The sequence below is a fragment of the Dasypus novemcinctus genome, chromosome 25, assembly GCF_030445035.2.
Source record: "Dasypus novemcinctus isolate mDasNov1 chromosome 25, mDasNov1.1.hap2, whole genome shotgun sequence".
In the NCBI taxonomy this organism is placed as follows: domain Eukaryota; kingdom Metazoa; phylum Chordata; class Mammalia; order Cingulata; family Dasypodidae; genus Dasypus; species Dasypus novemcinctus.
In genome coordinates this window covers 19,431,115-19,444,414 of record NC_080697.1, presented here as the reverse complement: position 1 = coordinate 19,444,414, position 13,300 = coordinate 19,431,115, and the positions used below count along the sequence as shown (strand labels likewise).

Below are 13,300 nucleotides of genomic sequence, written 5' to 3'. Positions count from 1 at the left end.
TGGCCCTACCCACCCATTCTAGATGATCCCAGCCTCTGGGTCGGGGACCATTCGTGACTCATTCCCTGATGCCCACTTGGGACCCCACCTGGTCATGTGTGAGAACTTACATGAATGACCTCACCTGTCTTCTCCTGCCTGGCTGAATGGATCACTGTGCCCGGGACTGAGTCAATGATGGCAAACAAGTCAGATGTCACCGTTGCTTTCAGGAATGGCTTTTGGCTTCCAGTCTCTTGCTCTGGCCAAGATTCTGCCTGTGTTCCCTGCTCACTTGGAACTGCTAAGTGTTATTTCTGGCTCTCTTACTCAGATTCTGAGTCTTCCGTGTGTTTTTGCTTTGACCTCACATCAGTGCCTGCCCTTGACTTTGGCCTTTGTGTTCACGGTACCCGCATGTCTCCTTCCCCGATAAACTGGCCCTGGAGCTTGGCCCACCTCTTAGTACCTACCCTTCCTGGCCCACTTCTTCTGAGACAATCCATGGCCTACAGCTGACCCATCAACATAACAGGCCCTCGATAAATATTTACCAAGTTGAGTCACTCAGGAGTGGTTCAGAAATTCCAGGAGCCTCTAAAAGAATCCAGAAGGTTTGGCTGCAGCCTAATGGTATGTTCCAAGTTGAAATCACCTCTCCTGTCACCTTTGTGATTCCCTGTGCTCCAAAAACATAAAAGAAAGAGTAGTCCCATGGGCTCACAGAGTGGGGGCAAGGGGACAACTGTGCCCAGAGGACTTGTATTTCGAGGGGTAGTGGACAGCCTTGAGCCCTGCCATTTGGCGGCCTTGGCAGCCTCAGATTTTGGAGGTGCTGGAAACAGGTCGTGCCTGTTGCTGGCTGATCTGGCGAGTGTTTTCTTACCTCCACACCTCTGCCTCACTGGCTCTGCCCACACAAAAAGCAGAAACAGAGCCTGCCTGTGAGGCTCTTTGTTTTCTTTGAACGCCTATTTGCGTTTTTTGCATGAGCTGTTCCCTCTGGATTAGAAGCCTTTTGTTGGCGTTCCTGAACTTTCTTCATACCCACGTCAGGTAGGTGCAGACACTTGCCTGGGGACTGAAGCCTTGCGAAGGGACGGTCGGGCCATCACGTCTACCAGCTTGCTTCGCCCAGTCGCTGCGCCACAACCTTGTCCCTGCTTAAAGTGGGTTGAGAACTTCCCCTAAATTCTGTCCGTATCTTGACGGTTTCATCCCCAGGGTGAGAGAAAGACTTAGCTGCCTCCTGTAAGGGCGTTGACCCTTTATATCCTGTGAGGGGCAGCCTCCGAGGTGGCCCCCAACCACTCCCAGCTCCTGTCGTTCACACCTTTGTGCAATATCCTCCCCTTGAGTGTAGGCTGGATTTACTGACCTATTCTAATGAATGGAATCCAGCAGAGGGGATGGGTTGTCACAGCCGCTATTAGGTTATAAAAAGACTGTGACGTCCATGTTGGGCGTGTTCTCTTCTCCCTCCCCTCCCCTGTCCTCTCCTCCTCTGCCCTCCCCTCTCGCTCTCTTTCTCTCAGATCACTTGCACTTGGGGAAAGAAGCCGCCATGTTGTAAGAAACCCTATGGAGAGGCTCACGTGACCCTCCTCAGTTCAAGAGCCTGTGAGGAACCGAAGCCTGCCAATACCTACACGAGGGAGCTTGGAAGTGGAGGCTCGAGATAACTGCATAGGACGGACCCTGAGAAAACTCGCTCAGCTAAACTGCCCTGACTCCTGACGCCCAGCACTGTGAGGTAATAGACGTTTGTCGTTTTTAGCTGCTAAATAGGTAGCACTTGATAAACAATACATGTCTCCATAGAGGGAGTCCAAGTACATGGCTTTCATTGCTTCACTAGCCACTCATTCTTGAGCTTCCTTCCATCTGCCTTCTGGCCCCACCTAGGCTGCTGCCAACCCATTGTGCCAGTTAAGAAAAGGGACACACTGCTCAAGACACTTTTTTCCCTTTGGCTTGGAAATGGCAACAAACAGCCCATCTATACCAACTAGGAAGGGAGAGGTGGCCTGAGGTGGTGCCGCCCTGGTGCCAGGGCACAGTCTGCACCATTACGTGCAGCCATCCCAGCCCCACTCCTGCTCAAGGCCTCTTTCCAACCTCACCAGTGACTTGCTGCTTTGTAGGACTGATGACCTTTCCTGCCTTTACCTCTTCTTTGATCTCTCAGCTTCATCTGACGGGGTGGCCCATCCCCCACCCCCACCCCAATCCTTGCAGCTTGTGGCTTAAATGACTGATTGGCTATTTCTACCCTAACCCAGGTGGAGCTGTCAGGGAGCTGCTTCTTCATGGCAATCTACTCCTGGATCTTCCTTTCCATTCCGCTATCACCTCTGGTTCCAACTTGCTGCCTCCAAGGTCCCTGTTAGCTGCTCTTGCTTTGGGCCTCTTCCTTCACCCTAACCTGGTGTTGTGCCAATGTGGGATTCAGCCTTTTTCCTTCATTTTTACCCGAGGCTCCCTACTTTAATAAGTTGAAGATGACAGTACGGGTGCAGCTTCATCATGGGCTCATAAACAATTGACTAGGAGAACCTCTCTGTTCTCTGAAGTTCTTCGGTGCCCCCTCAGAGCTGCTGTTCCCTCTCTGTTTCCCTCCAGCATACACTGATGCAGCTCAGTTTAGCTTCCTCTCTTACTGGCTTGTCTCCTGACAACCCACCCTCTCAGTTTTAGCTCCCATCTCAATGGTTTAGAAAGGTATTTTTCTAGGGGAAAACAGTTTCTTCTCTGAGAGGAAATCTGTTTCCAGACATTAAGCAAATGTTTTGCTTTTCTTTTTCTCGCATGCCTCAGTTCTTGAAGTGACTGTGGAAGGAGCAAATGTTCAATGCCACCTTCCAGAGCTAACTCAAAGGGGACTGAGCAGTTTTCAGACAGTGCAGCTTCTTTCCTAGAATCCCTTCCCTCTGAGACTCTCTTTTCTCTCCTTTTTTCCTTGGCATTTTCTCCAGCAAGCTGCAGTTACTTTGTATTCTGCATTGCTGAATTTCTACCCTGGCCCACAAACTGGCTTTTTTTTTTTTTAAAGATTTATTTTACTTATTGATTTCTTCCCACCCCCTCATTGTTTGCATTTGCTGTGTCTGTTTGTTGGGTGCTGATCTTATTTTTAGGAGGCACCAGAAACTGAACCTGGGACTTCCCATGTGGGAGGGAGGTACCTAATTGCTTGAGCCACCTCTGCTCCCTGCTTTATTGGGTCTCTCATTATTTTTTCCTCCTTGTGTCTTTTGTTGCATCATCTTGTTGTGTCAGCTTGCCACGCCTGCCCATTGTGTCAACTTGCTATCTTGCTCATCTTCTTTCGGAGGTACTGGGAACCGAACCCTGGACCTCCCATGGGGTAGGTAGGAGCTCAATCGCTTGAGCCACATCTGCTTTTCCTAACTTCAGGTTTCCTGGATTCTCCACAGTTCTTCACACAGGCAGCCTTTCACTTTGGAAAGGAGTTCAATGGCATGGATGCTTGGGTGCTCTTTGTGCAGGCCCAGCTTTGCTGTACACCACATTTCTTTGACCGGATTTGAAAAATCCAATTTAGATGGTCACCACCTGCTGTTCCAGTCTGGCTCTCAGTGCTAACTCAGAGATTCCTTTGCCATCAAAGTAATCCAGAAAGAATCTGTTGAACAATTCCCCTCCCTCTCCTTCCCCTGCACGTGCTCTCTGGCACTGCTACTTTCTGAAAGTTGCTGGATCATGTCAGATACCTTCTCTTTCCTTGGCTTTTGGGACGTCGGAGCTCTCTTTTCTCTCTTCCCACCCTCTAGCCCGCTGTTCTCTTTCTTTGGATCAGTGTCCCCCCTTCAGCTCCCCAGACGTGAGCTCCTCTGGCTCACTCCCCCACCTTCTCAGGCAACCTCATCCATTCTTGGTGTTTCAGTGACTACTCTTACAAGACTGGTTCCAAATCTCCAACTCCAGCCGCAAGGTTCACGTCTACACCTCGAGCTCCCTTTGGATTCTTTAGCATGGGTGTGGTGTTGTCACCTCAGTGTCCACAGGTCGCACACCATATGCTCACCCTTCCCTCAGGTCAGGCTCCTCCTTTGAGCACCAGAAATAAGCAGCTGCAGACTCTTTAACTCTCGGGTCGTTCCTATCTTTCCTTCCCGTTTCTCTCCTCATTGGGTGACTCCACAGCTCATAAACTGCCTGTGGTTCCTTACAGCCTGCAGAGTCAAGTCCGAAGTCCTCAGGCCACTCCCCAGGCCAGCCTTGAATTAGTCAGGATCAGGCTTGGCTGCCTGTGTGAAAAACCCAAAATAATAGTGGCTCACATGAGAGTAGATGTTTACTTTTCTCTCATGTAAGTGAATTCTGGAGATAGGCAGCCCAGGGCTGGTGCAGAGACACCACAAAGCTGTTAGGGCTCCAAACTCTTTCCATTTCACTGCCCTACCATCCCAAGCACATCTACTATCTTCGTGGTTTAATATACAGTTGGCGCTCCAGCCATCACATCTGCATTCCAGGCAACAAGAAGGAGGAAGGAGTAAGACAGGGGAGATTGCACATGTCAATTGCCTTTTAAGGAGGTTTCCTGGAAGCCACCTCACACCACGTGCAATTACAGCTCATTGGCCAGAAACTTAGTCACATAGTCACATCTAGCTGCTAGGGAGGATGGGGGCTATCAGAATCTTTATTCTGGTGGCCCTAAATCAAGCAAAAAGTATGGAGTTCTGTTATGAAGGAAGAAGGGGAAACTAGATATTCCATTGCATCGTGTTGGAATGAGGTTATTTGACACTATCATTCCCACTGGGCTGAGAGCTCTTGAAGGCCGAGAATCTTCTCTGCTTCATTTTTGGACAAATTGTATCTTGGTAAGAAGGGGCTTAACAAGTACTTGCTGAATAAGATACCATTGAGGAGGTGGAATGTATATATATATTTATGGGAGGAAGAAGGATGGCTCAAGAAAGTGCCCCCAAAGAGCAAAGAAGCTGCTTTTGGATAAATAATCCTGTCCTAGAAAAAATAACAATAGGGAAGCGGATTTGGCCCAACGGAGTTCGCCTGCCACATGCCTCCTGACCCTTGTGATGAGCTGGCCCATGCGCAGTGCTGATGCGCACAAGGAGTGCTGTGCCACGCAGGGTGTCCCCTGCCTAGGGGAGCCCCATGCGCAAGGAGTGCGCCCCGGAAGGAAAGCCGTCCAGCGTGAAAAAAGTGCAGCCTGCCCAGGAATGGCGCCGCACACAGAGAGCTGACGCAGCAAGGTGACGCAACAAAATGAGACACAGAATCTGGGTGCTGCTGACAACAACACAAGCGGACACAGAAGAACACACAGCAAATGGACACAGAGAACAAACAACTGGGGCGGGGTGGGGGGATAAGGGGAGAGAAATAAATAAAAAATAAATCTTTAACAAAAAACCCAATAATACTAATGAAAATAAATGTCAGACAGCATCTCGATGGCATTTGTGATAACCTTATGAATTGCACAGAACAGGTTTGATTTTTTTTTTTCTTTTTTCCTTGACAGAAAAGGCAACCGATGCAGTGACATGACGAGATGACTTGAGGTCACGTATCTGGTGGACCGGCCTGGAAGCTGTGGACCTTTGCTGGGAGCCCAGGGCTCCCTGCCCCTGTGCGGGCTGCTGACTCAGATTCCTTTAGCTCTGCAGAGAAAGTGAGGCGTAGAGGCCTGCTTCCGGAGGATGCAGCAGCTCTCCCGGGGAGGCCGGGAAAAGCAGAGCAGGGCCCTGCCCGGGTGGGGCTGCCTGCCCCCATCTCTGCAGGGCCCACTGCCCGGATGCTCTCAACTACCGGCCTTGCCTAACGCACGGGAGGCCACGAACCTGGGATCCGCAGCTGCCCGGATTTCAGGACGAAGCTGGGCTTGGGTCCCACCCCACACCGCGCGTTATTCAAAGTGCCATAAAGAGCCCATGTGTCTGTTCGTTGTCCCCAGACAGGAACTCTAGGGCTCAGCGTGAACGGGGCCTTGTGCTGGATGTGTGAGCGGGGCTGCTGATAGGTTTTCCTGTCTAGGTTCTCCTCGGGCCTAGGACAGCCAAGTTTTTAGGAGGCTGCCGGCCGTGCCTCGCACTGATTCGAAGCACCCCAGGAATTCTCCGGCACAGGCTTTCCCAGAGGGGGGGCCTGGGACCGCCAGCATCCCCCAGCCTCTGGGGCGCTGGCTTTGAAGGGGTAGTGGAGGAATCTCATCACCGTGCCCTGCTCCTGGGAGGGGGACGCCCAGCCTAGGGACAGGGCCTGGACTGCAAGGGGCAACAGGTGGGGAAGCTGGCCCGGCTCCACGGGGAGGCGGCTGGCGCAGCCGGCACCCGGGACACGCAGGCCAGGCCGGGGCAGATGCTGGGCCCTTCACGGCCTTTCTCTTGTGCTCGTGGACACAGGCCAGCGATTCCGGGGTGCCCAGCTGCCGGGGAGTTATATGTTCCTGCCCCCTCTCAGGGAATGCCCTTCCCAGCTGCCTGGCATGAGCAGACACCGTCAATGAGCAATATAGTTCTCCCGATGCCCCAGCATGACCGGCACGTCTTAGGCCGCAGGGCCCGTTTCCCACCAGCTCCTTGCCACCCCTGGGCCGGGGAGCACATCCTCAGAGCGGGTGCCGTTGGCTGTCACGCCACGGCACTGTCAACAGGATTTGGCCTCGCCTTTCCCAGTTCTGCCTCTCAGTGCTCTGTTGTTCCAGCACCAGGAAGCTGAGTGTGACACCAATATCACAGGAGTTCAGGGGCTGGAGGGCCGGGGTGGGGGGTCACGTTAAACTTGGTACATCATTTTAGGAGACGTTATTGGTGAGGTGTCACCCGTTGTCCCAGTGTGGCGACGCCACGCTCTGCCTCTGTCCCTCCCGTTGGCAGGCCTGGTCATCCTCGGCCCGTCTTCCTCTTTGCACACTTGTGCTAAGTCCTGCAGCAGGCCCTGGTTCCCACGCCCGCACGGTCATGGCTGGGATGGCCCTGGCCGGGAGGCATGCTGGCATCTAGAGGTGGCAGCAGCCGTGAGGGCAGAAAGAGGGGAAGGGGGTAGGCTCGGGGTGGCAGGAGGGGCGGCCCCAGTGACTAGGTCCTTGTCAGTAATCGGGCTTGACAAATGGTCTGGGATGGTCAGTGTGCAGGGGTGGTACACTGCCAGTGGGGTTTCCTGGCATCTGACAGAAGGGGAGGTGGGCAGCCGCCTGTCCATCCGTGGGATTTGGAGCGGGGGTGAGAAGAGGGCAAGGCCTGACCCCAAGGGCTCCAGACCCCTGGACAGGAACAACCCAGGAAGTAGGGGTGACTTAAAAGCAGGTTGGGGGAGCAGACGTGGCTGAACTGATAGAGCATCTGCCTACCCTATGGAGGGTCCAGGGTTCAAACCCAGGGCCTCCTTGACCTGTGTGGAGCTGGCCCACGTGCAGTGCTGATGCGCGCAAGGAGCGCCGTGCCACGCAGGGGTACCACCCCAGCCCCACATAGGGGTGCCCTACGTGCAAGGAGTGCGCCCCGCCTGAGAAAAGCACAGCTCGCCCAGGAGTGATGCGACACACATGGAGAGCTGACGAAGCAAGATGACGCAACAAAAAAAGAGCCGCAGTCTCCCAGTGCTACCGAATAATGCAAGCAGACACAGAAGAACACACAGTGAAGGGACACAGAGAGCAGACAACGGGGGTGGGGAAGGGGAGAGAAATAAATAAAAAATAAATCTTTAAAAATAAATATATAAAATTTGGTTGGGGGAGTGGATGTGGCTCAAGCAGTTGAGCGCCTGCTTCCCACACATGAGGTCCTGGGTTCGCTCCCTGGTGCCTCCTAGAAAAAATGAAACAGCAAAACAAGCAAAACAAATGAAAAAACCATCTCGGGGAAGCCGATGTGGCTCAGTGGTTGAGCACCAGCTTCCTGCATAGGAGGTCCTGAGTTCAATCCCCCAGCACCCATACCCGCCCCCCCAAAAAAAAGGGTTGGCAGCCCCGGGGTACCTCCTGCCGACGTGTGCCCCGAAGGGGATGTGCAGAGCCCCCTGCTGGCGGGTGGGAGGCGTACACCTGCCCAGGACAGGCCCGGGAAGGTGAGCGTTGTCAGGGCTGGCGGGAGGCAAGGCCCTGCCCAATTCCACTGTGGGGGGGCCTTGTGTGTGTGTTGGGGGATGGCATGGATTTCCAAGGATGGCATGGATTTTCCCTCACCGGGATGTGAATCCTGGCTCTGCTGCGTGGGTTTGGGTAATTCTCTTCTCCTTGCACCCTGGCCCCACATCTATAAAGTTCAAGCCCCTGTGTCAGGAGGCCCCAGGCATTGCTTGCTCCTTCTTGCTCTGCTCGCTCCCCCCTGCGCCCATTCAGGCAGAGGACGTGGGTCCCTCTGGGTTTTTGTTTTTTTTTTTAAGATTTATTTATTTATTTATTTCTCTCCCCTTCCCACCCCCCACCCCGGTTGTCTGCTCTCTGTGTCTGTTTGCTGCATCTTCTTTGCCCGCTTCTATTATTGTCAGTGGCACGGGAATCTGTGTCTCTTTTTGTTGCGTCATCTTGTTGTGTCAGCTCTCCGTGTGTGCGGCGCCATTCCTGGGCAGGCTGCACTTTCTCTCGCACTGGGTGGCTCTCCTTACCGGGCGCACTCCTTGCGCGTGGGGCTCCCCTACGTGGGGGGGACACCCCTGCGTGGCAGGGCACTCCTTGCGCGCATCAGCACTGCGCATGGCCAGCTCCACACGGATCAAGGAGGCCCGGGGTTTGAACCGCGGACCTCCCATGTGGTAGGCGGACGCCCTAACCACTGGGCCGAGTCCGCTGCCCCCTCCGGGGTTTTGAAAACCCCAGCGCCTCGGGCTGAAGGCACATCCGCCGGTCTGTGTCAGCTTTGCTGTAAACAGAGGCTGGGGCAGGGAGAGGCAATTTTTCTTTCTTTCCTTTTAGAATCTATGCTGGATACTCTATCCTAGAGATCAAGTTCAGTCCTCTGGGGACAGAGAACGCTCATGCCCTATCGATCGCAATTTCGGTAAAGGCTGGGACCTGAGCTTCCTCCACCTTGTCCATCCTGGAAGAGGAGACGGGCGCTGGCTGGGTGCTGGGAGAACGGGGCGGGCGTGGGCTCAGGCACGGGCCCGGCCATCTGGTGCCACCGACTTTGCAGGACCCAGTGCTGGTTCCCCTCTGCAGGGGTGAATTTCTCAAATTCCTGCTCCCCCCCCCCAGGACGTGCATCCGGATTCTTCAGCTTCCAACAGCCCTGCGCTCTCCGTGCGCCCCCGGCCGCCCCCCTCCGGGAGCTGGAGCCGTGCCCGTGCTGTGAGCAGAATCTGCCACCCCAAGGGGAGGAGGACTCCTGGGCCTTCAGAGCGCGAGGGGGCTGGGGCCACCGGGCAGTCACGGAGCAGCTGCGTTTAATCTTCTCGCCCGGCTAGAGGCGGCCCAGCGCCCCGGCGCCTGTGGGCGGATAATTGGCGGCCCCAAGTCCAAGTATGCATTTGAGCTAAAGAGTGTTCCAAAGGAAGCGTCACGTTGCAAAGCTTTAGATGTCCCGAGGGCTGTACCTAAGGAGTATGTGATGCGTGTATATCATCTGGACTTGAAAGAGAAACGCTTTGGCGCTGTTAGACGCCGGGTTTTTTTGGCCATGCCAACTGGAAAATCGCACGTGGAGATTGTGGGAAGAAAGAGGGAAAAGAAAATGGTAGAAAAGAATAAAGGTGGCCTCGTTGGGGTAGGACAATCTTGCAGGAGAAGGGGTCAGGGGGGAGGAAGGTGTGAGGAAGGAGAGGCAGTTAGCTTCAGCCGAGCAGGTCAGTTCTACATAGAGTATGTCCCTACTGTATGCCAGACACCGAAGAGACAGAGATGGACACGATATCTGTGGTTGAACTCGCCGTGGGCTCTGGGATTACATTATCTGTAGAGGTTGGTTTTCCATGTGAAATTTTAAAGTCCTTTGGTCAGGGACAATGTCTTTTCATGGCTATGATCAAGCCTTTAGCCCACGAGGTGTTCAATCAATGCCCATCACAGGCATTTACCAAATTTTCACCTTCCAGGGCCGTGTGGCAGAGTGAGCGTGTCTTCCTGGAAATGTTACTTTGGTAAGTTGATCTGTCATGTGCATCAGATGCCTGCTCCATGCTGGGCTCTCCTAGTGAGACTCAGGGGCAGTGTTCCCATTCCCCCTTTTTATTGGGAACATCCTAGCATTCTTGCTTAATTTTCTGTTGTACAAGTCCTCCTCCTAGGATGATTTTTACATCTTAGTACTTTATATCTCCCTGATGGCATTATTCCATGGCAATGAACAAGGATATTGAAGGTAGCTCTGGCTACCACCAAAGAAAGCTTTTCACAACCTATTTTTTTTTTAAGATTTATTTCTCTCCCCCCTATCACCCCCCCCCCCCCCATTGTCTGCTCTCTGTGTTCTTTTACTGTGTGTTCTTCTGTGATCGCTTCTATCCTAATCAGCAGCACTGGGAATCTGTGTTTCTTTTTTTTTTTTAATAAGATTTATTTATTTATTTCTCTCCCCTTCCCCCTCCGCTGACCCCAGTTGTCTGTTCTCTGTGTCTGTTTGCTGTGTCTTCTTTTGTTCGCTTCTGTTGTTGTCAGCAGCATGGGAATCTGTGTTTCTTTTTGTTGTGTCATCTTGCTGTGTCAGCTCTCCATGTGCGACACCATTCCTGGGCAGGCTGCACTTTCTTTTGTGCTGAGCGGCTCTACTTATGGGGCACACTCCTTGTGCGTGGGGCTCCCTTACACGGGGGACGCCCCTGCGTGGCACGGCACTCCTTGCTTGCATCAGCACTGCACATGGGACAGCTCCACACGGGTCAGGGAGGCCCGGGGTTTGAACCGTGGACCTCCCATGTGGTAGGTGGACGCCCTATCCATTGGGCCAAGTTCGCTTCCCTACAACCTATTTTTAATGGGAGAGAGCAGTTTTTAGGTCGGATGCCAGGAATGGGTAGGAGGTTATACTAACTAGATGGCTAGACACGTGGTAGACAACCCAAAACACCTGATGAGTAAATGAAGAAAAATAGGGCTCTGAAATCCCTTGCTTCCATGAACTGGTCTCTGTTACTCTCTAAAGTTTTCTGGAGCCTTCTACATAATTCAGAGCCCTCCCACCACCTCGGATCACCTTCTAGTCCTGGGTGAGCAGTTGGAGGTTTGGAAAGCTTCTGCTCAATTGTTTCCTGAGCCTTGAGCTCAGGCCGAAGGGCTCACCCGGGTCCGTCTGGCTCTGCCCCACGCCTTCCATCACGACCTCCCTCTGCCTTGCTGCCCAGGCAGACCCAGGGGCTTCCTTCTAAAAGCCCTCTTGGCCTGGGTTCCTGCCCTTCTGCACCTCTCCTGGGGGTCACCAATCTCTCCGTCAGCAGTGATAACCTGCACATAAGTAAATGCCATCGAGTAGATGTTCTGTGTAATCTCATCTTCGAGGGAAGGAGAGTCACATACTGATCCTTCTTGATGGGACTCAAGTCCTCTGCCTCCAAGGGAGAAGGACCCACTCAGGCTCCTTGAGCAGCCCTGGACCCTCTCAGCAATTCCCTGCCAAGGCACAAGGTGGGAGGCAGGTGGAGAAGCCAGGATCGCCTCCTTTCCCGCAGACCAGCCCCGCGGACTTGCCTCCCCAGGACACACCAATCGTCTACTTATTGATGATGTTAAACCTAACAACAGGGTAATGGGTGCTGCAGGCTTATGTGGTCAGGCCGGATGCCCAGTGCTCTTCCTGCGTTATCTCATTTAGCCCCCACACCCACCCTCTGATCAGCTGTGATCATCTCCACTTTGCAGCGGCAGAAGTGGAGGCTCAGACTTCAACTTGTTCAAGGTCACACAGGCCCTAAGTGCTGGGACTGGGATTTGGACTCGGCTCCATCTGATTCTGGTGCCCGTGATTTTAACCGCTGACTGCGACCTGCTGCCCAGTGATGACGTATCTACGGGGAAGGTGTCGGTGCATGTCCAGTGCTCTGGGCATCTCCCTGAGTGCAGCCAGGTGGGTGTCTGCCCCAGAAGATGCTCCGACCGCAGCTTTGGTTTCCATTCCTTTTGAAGGCATCACCGTGAGCTCCACGGGGCCTGGGCTGCGTCCATGTTGCTTTCTGCCCTATCTCCAGTGTCTAGCACGATGCCTGGTGCAAGTGTCTACTCAAGTAATTGCTGAATGAACAGGCATGGGATGTATAACTGTACTTTGTGGAAAACAGCACCAGAGACCAGAGCGCCCCGTTAAGTCCAGACACAGCACACTATGTGTCTTAGTTTGCCAGCGCTGCTATAACAAATACCACAGCCTCGTTGGCTTAAACAGCAGAAATTTATTGTCTCAGTTTTGGAGGCTGGAAGTCCAAAATCAAGGTGTTGGCAGGCTCATGCTTCCTCTGAGGCCTGTAGGGTGTGGAGGCAGCTCGCCGGTGTTCCACAGTTCCATCTCTCCCTCCATTCACAGCTTGCTGGCTCCTGTCTCTTCACGTCATTTTGGATTAAGGTCCACCCTCATCCAATTTGGCCTCGACTTCATAGGATCTTTGAAGATCCCATTTACAAATGAGTTTGCACCACAGGACAGGGGGTCAGGACTTGCATGCATCTTTGTGGGGGACATGATTTAATTGACAACACTTTATCAGTGCTCCTTAAGTTTTTGTTTTTTTAAAAATTTCTTATTTGCTTTTCTTATATATTTACCACACCCCCCCCCCCCCCCGGAGTATTTATCTCATCTGTCTGCTCACTGTTTGCTTGCCTTCTCCAGGAGGCACTGGGAACTGAACCTGGGACCTCTTACGTGGGAGGTGAGTGCCCAACGGCCTGAACCACATCTGCTCCCCATGGCTGCGGCATCTGCTGACTTGTGGCATCTGCTCATTTTGGCATCTGCTCATTGTGGTGGTGCAGTATCCAGCCTGTCTTCCTTAGGAGGCACTGGGACCCAAACCCAGGACCTCCTCTGTGGTAGGGGGGCACCCAACTGGTTGAACCACATTTGCTTCCTGCCCCTTAAGTTGTTTTTTTTTTTAAGATTTATTTTATTTATTTCTCTCTCCTTCCCTTCCCCCAACCCTGCCCCGGGTTGTCTGTTCTCTGTGTCCATTTGCTGTGTCTTCATATTTATCCACTTCTGTTGCTGTCAGCGGCATGGGAATCTGTGTTTCTTTTTGTTGCGTCATCTTGCTGTGTCAGCTCTCCGTGTGTGCAGCACCATTCCTGGGCAGGCTGAACTGTCTTTCGCGCTGGGCAGCTCTCCTTACAGGGTGCACTCCTTGCGTTTGGGGCTCCCCTATGTGGGGGACACCCCTGTGTGGCGCGGCACTCCTTGTG

General features: G+C 53.2%; 1 long non-coding RNA gene across 1 annotated transcript; it reads left to right on the top strand.

Moving 5' to 3' along the window:
- Positions 1-312: 312 nt before the first annotated feature.
- On the top strand, positions 313-5,920 carry LOC111762713 (uncharacterized). Its single transcript, XR_002795756.3, has 3 exons — positions 313-1,035; positions 1,515-1,732; positions 5,501-5,920. It is a non-coding gene; the product is annotated as an uncharacterized lncRNA (long non-coding RNA).
- The last annotated feature ends 7,380 nt before the right edge of the window (positions 5,921-13,300 follow it).